The following is a 5,459-nucleotide window of genomic DNA, read 5'->3' as shown; positions in this document are numbered from 1 at the left end:
ACTTACTGAAACAGTTGTGGGTTTGGCTGCTGCTAACAGAAAGGTCGATGGTTCAACACCCCATGCGTTCCTCCACAGAAAGACCTAGCAATCATGGACCTAGCTCCCGTAAAGAAAACCCTATAAGAATACTAGAAAACCCTATGGAATGATTCTGCCCTTTCCTATGGGGTCACTACGAGTCGTAACACACTGGACAATGGCATCCAACAAGAACATAGCGTCCTGCCCTTTGATTTCCACCATTAACCCTACCGGGAGCAGGGCACAGCTGAGGACGTATTTTGGAACTGGAGGGTAAGGGAGAAGCCAAGCATTGGGAGCAGGTCACCCAGGAGGGGGAGGAGTTCATAGGGCCAACCTGGAGCCCAAGGGAGCAAAGCCCTGGCTCAGCGAAAGACCAGGCGTCAGAAGTCAGTTTGGGGGTCAGGGCAAGAGTACCCTCCTTTCTCCAGCAGAGCCGTCGGCTTCCTCACCCAGTGAACCTGCCCTCGCCCTCACCCTGCTTCAATTCACTGGGTTAGAAACATGCAGAAAGTGGAAAAAGGAATTTGGGGCTTCTGGGCCACACAGTCAAAGAGTAGGGGCAGGGACCAAGGCTTCAGAGGCTGGCTCTTCCTATTTTTATTTAAAAAAAGAAGAAGAAAAAGAAATGAAAACATTTTGTCCTACAGCACTCAGACACTAAATTGTTAATAGCAATACCAGTAGGGATAAAATAACATAGCATCTTAATTGTGTAATTTCTTTAGAGGAGCAAGAAGCCCTGCCCGCATAGTGGTTATGCACTGGGCTGTTAACTGCAAGGTCAGCAGTTCAAAACCATCAACCGCTCTGGAAGAAAGACTGAGTTTTCTACTCTCATAAAGACTTACAGTCTCGGAAACTCACAGGAGCCGTTCTACCCTGTCCGATAGGGACACCGTGAGTCGGCCTGGATTCAATTGCAGTGAGTTTGGTTGTATAGTGCCTTCAGTGGGGCACAGAAGATATTTCTACGCTTCATTCATTTAAAGCAGCAGTTCTCAACTTGTGGGTCGTGACCCCTTTGGGGGGGTTGTCGAACGATCCTTTCACAGGGGTCACCTAAGACCATCAGAAAACACATATTTCCTATGGTCTTAGGAACCGAGACACCGTTCCTCTATCTGTCTCTAGGCGTGTCGGCCCACATGCAGATAGGCCCAAACACGAGTACCCGGCGTCATGACTGTTGCCTATGCTACACATGCTTCCAGACAAAATTTCATTTACCTGTAATTAGAAACAAATATTTCGCAATACGTAATTGCATATTGTTTTGTGATTAATCACTATGCTTTACTTATGTTAAATTTGTAACAATGAAAATACATTCTGCATATTAGATATTTATATTACAATTCATAACAGCAAAATGACAGTGATGAAGTAGCAACGAGAATAATTTGATGGTTGGGAGGGTCACCACAACAAGAGGAACTGTATGAAAGGGTCGTTGAGAAGCACTGATTTAAAGGATGAAGAAATGAGATCCACCTGGTGAAGTGACTACTGGGGGTGGCAGACATCGAACTTGTACCCAAGCCCGCTGATGGACCCAGGGTTCCTGCCACTGGTTACATGGCTGTCTGGGGACAGGATTGCATGAAGAGAAACACGTGAATTTTCAGAGTCCAGCCTGTGTGTTTATCCATTCAAAGCAACTGGCCATTACAAACTACTTCATCACCCTTCCTTTCAATCATAGGAAATACCTCACTCAGCAACTATTTAGACTACCATGTAGCTAGCAGAAATATAAACAAATTTCAAACGCAAATATAGCTCAATTGTTGCACCAAATTGTCCGCTTTTCCTTAGAAAGATCAGGTAACTCAGCGTGATGGATGCTGAACTAAGTGTTTGAACGCCTGCTTTGTTTGTTGTTTCAAAGAAAAATTAAAAACTGCACAAAACTTTTTGTTTTTTTTTGCTTTTTCTCAAGAGAATTCAAAAGGAAGAAATCAACATTAAAATATTCTCTCTCTAGATAAGCTCCTCCTGGGCCTTCCCCACCCCCTTGCCAATGTCAGCAAATATTTATAGCAGAAGTTAAAAACCTTTGGCTTTTAACCTAAGAAGCAAAACATCTTAAACTCTATAATGGGACAGAAATTTTTCTGTCAATAAAACACCATCCATCCCATAAAGATATTTTTAAGCTGTCATTTACCAAGTGGGCAACCCTAGGTAATTGGCAGTACCCTCCGCCCTTCCCATATGTATACACCCACCCTTCATTGACTGATCTTACCTCAGTGGTTTGTGAGAATAGGCCAGGCCTGACACAGAATAGTAAGTGCTCATAACTATTGTTATGTGTAAGTACTGGGTGTGCCAGGTACAAGAATGAGGGAACTCACCTCTGACCATCAAGGACTAATTATGTCCCCAACCTGCCCCCCACCCCCATCGAAGTACATAATCTTTATGGAATGAGACCTAGTAGCCCAGTGGCTTAAGAATGGGTCTGGTAACAGAAAAGCCCAGAAGCTGCTCCTCGGAGATAGACGTGGTAGTCGTTCTGCTTCAGAGAAAGATTTACAGCCTCAGTTCGAAACCACGCAAGGTCGTTCTTTCCTGTGCTATCGGGTTGCTATGGGTGGGAAATCGACCAGTCGTTAGTGGGCTCTCTAAATGGAAGCAGACTGCGGCATCTTGGCTGGTGGGTTGGAAACACCAGACCTTGTCTGCACAACCCAGGGCTTAAGCACTGTGACACCAGGTCTCCCTAACCGGAATGCACCGGCGTGGTGTGGCCAGGTACTTGGGCAGTATAATTAATGATAGGGGTGGGAGGGAGGAGCAAGTATTCTGTCTGGAAGCACAGGGCAGGTTCTACACCTGAGCCTTTTAGAGGGACCTTCAAACAGGCACATCATCTCAGAAAGTGGAAGGAGTTTGGGGACATTCCAGGCTGAGTCACGTGAGCAAATGCAAACATGAAAACAAGGCCCCAGGCTCTCGCACCCCCGCGGGGTCCTCCGCAGGCTGGGAGGGGTCTGGAAGAAATCCAGTCTGAGAAAAGAACGGAAGATGCATGTGAAGCTTAAAAAACAAACAAAAACCTAGATGATAACGTTTTCCGTCAGAAGGCGCAGGTGAATAAAAACTAGGATGTTTGGGAAATGATACTTTGTGCAAAGTAAGCCAGACCATCTTTTAAAGATCAAGGGAAATGTGTCCAAAGTCATTCGCTGTAAAACTTAAAGCAGTGATGAAATCGGTCCGTGTCCATAGCTTCTCCAAAGGGATCACCACACTGCCCCTTGGGAAGTGTGTTTTCAAGAGAGATGTTTTTGTCTCATTTGTTGTCTTTTGGGCATGGTTGAAACCGTCTACATTCAGGCTATTGTTCAAGGACTTTTGCTGTTTTCCGCAAACAGCCACGGTCATGAAAAAAGAAAAAATGGGTTCCTAAGGATCTGCGAAGCAGAGTTGACTCCCCCAGGCCAGTGTGTCCGTTCCGTAGAAATTGCAAGCAGCGCCCTGAAAATGCACCGGGAGAAGAGGTTGTCAGGCCCACCCCGATCAGTAATCCACTTGAGGACGATTGTCCCGGGGTCACAGAATTCTCTTCAGGATTCAGCCCCCACGGGATGGAAGGATCATTTGATGTCCGGAGAACTTGGAAGTGAAAAGAGACCCACACAGCCCAAGTGACTTCTCTCCCAACCCCCTGCCCTACCTCCACCCACCCCCTCCCCCACCCCTCCCCTACACCCCGCTCCCCAGGAACTTTATTTATCCTTTGGACCTGAATGGGTCCGGAACTGCGGAGACCGGTCTGAGCTGGAGGAAAGAAAGGTACCAATAGATTTTCAACTCGGATGGACCCGTGCTGAGCATTTAAAAAATGTGGCTGGTCTCAGGCTAATATAAGGGCATGGACTAATCCATTGACACCTAATGGAATTAAGTTTCCTGTTTTGCTGCTATGGTTTGAGCGGTTAAATAATCTACCTCGGTCAGGGTCTCAGACCAGCAAGGCTGAAACTGGCTAAGAACCGCGGAGGCCGACTGACGGCCACCAGCTCGGCCATCGGGCTTTACGGTTTCTATTGATGTCATCTGCATACAAATGGCAATTGATAAAGGCGCCGTAAAACTGAGACTGGGGGAGGGGGGAGGGGAGGGTGCTATTAATAGCCAAGCAGAGGTAAACTCCTACTGTTTGGAGGAAATGGGGGGGTATGGTGAGAGGGAAGCTGGGAGTGGAGGAATTTAGAGGGCGAGGATGTTGAAGAAGCCAATGAGAAGGCCCTGAGAAAGACCCACACTTGGGCCACTGACGGAGAAAGAAAAGTTGTCCTGGAGCAAGAGTGACAAAGACAAGAGTTCCTCAGGCACTGGGGCAGCATCTGAGGAGGTGGCCCACAGTGCCCAGGGCCCCGGAACCCAGAAGTGGCTCTTTTGAAGGAAGCAGCAAGGAAAGCATCGGTGGTTCCCTGGAAACCACGTCTTTGGTTCGGTGGCCTCGGGAGCCAAATTAATGTAAAATGAGGAGTGAGTGGGAGGTGAGCACATGGACACGGCTTGTGTAAACAGCTCTTTTTCAAAAGTGTCCTTGAAGGGAGTCAAAGATAGGACTGGGCTGGAGGTGGAGCCAGAAGTTTCCTTTCTTTTTCAAAGCCAGACGTGTCGAATGCTGAAAGGGAAGGAGTCGGCCTGTATGATCATTACCTGGAGCAAACCTGAGGACACAGGAGGTTCCCAACCCCAACCCCGGGTGGGGTCAGCTGGACCCAAAGGTATTCCTTTACTGCTGTCGGAGCTGGGAAGGGTGGGCCTGGGGATTGGGGGAGGGGGGATGCAAGGGGGCACTCTGCCAGATTCTGCCTGCAGGCTTGTGTTTAGAGCTCGAGAGGGGAGGGGTTGCTGAACCCAAGTTTTAAGGGAATCCTGGTGGCGCCACGGTTAAGTGGTAACTGAGAGGTTTGCTGTTCGAACTCATCGACCTTTCTTCAAGATAAAGATGAGCTAGTCAGCTTGATTTATGGCCTGGGAAACCTGCTGGACAGTCCTCCTCTAGAACAATAGGTTGTGTATTATTGCTCTTGTTTGTTTGGGGTGTGGATGGTTCATAGTTCAAGTCTTGCTTCCCACGCACGTGGTTGACAGACGGTGTCTCCAGACCCAGGCAGTGTGCCTCAAGTGCAGCCACCACCAGTCTTGAATGTTGCTATTGTGCCGAACAGGTTCCCCGATTAGGACAGACTAAGAACAGCCTGGTGATCTACTCCCCCAAATGAGCCGCTGAAAATCCGGAGGCTCAAAAGGACCCGATGGCTGTCACTGCCGACAGCGTGGCATGTGCAGCAGGAATATGCAGCCCCCAGACATTGACATCATCTCCCAGCTCCCTATTACTCAGCGGGCGCCCTGGTGGCACAGTGGTTAAGTGCTGGGTTGCTAACCACAAGGTGATCAGTTCAAAC

At 48.2% G+C, this 5,459-nt stretch overlaps 1 long non-coding RNA gene across 3 annotated transcripts in view; it reads left to right on the top strand.

Moving 5' to 3' along the window:
• LOC123521367 overlaps positions 1 to 5,459 on the top strand; it is a 177,255-nt gene that overhangs the window by 129,957 nt on the left and 41,839 nt on the right. For 2 of the 3 annotated variants that reach the window (XR_006679818.1, XR_006679816.1), the window contains exon 3: positions 4,654 to 4,772. This is a non-coding gene — a long non-coding RNA (uncharacterized LOC123521367). Of the gene's footprint in view, positions 1 to 4,349; positions 4,539 to 4,653; positions 4,773 to 5,459 lie in introns of those variants that run through there. The other variant, XR_006679817.1, reaches the window with a different exon arrangement.

The sequence above is a fragment of the Echinops telfairi genome, unplaced genomic scaffold (genome assembly GCF_000313985.2).
Source record: "Echinops telfairi isolate 266 unplaced genomic scaffold, ASM31398v2 ScPeMD7_12;HRSCAF=54, whole genome shotgun sequence".
Taxonomy (NCBI): domain Eukaryota; kingdom Metazoa; phylum Chordata; class Mammalia; order Afrosoricida; family Tenrecidae; genus Echinops; species Echinops telfairi.
Note: the sequence above shows the minus strand (reverse complement) of the source record. Positions and strands in the feature narration are given on the sequence as shown.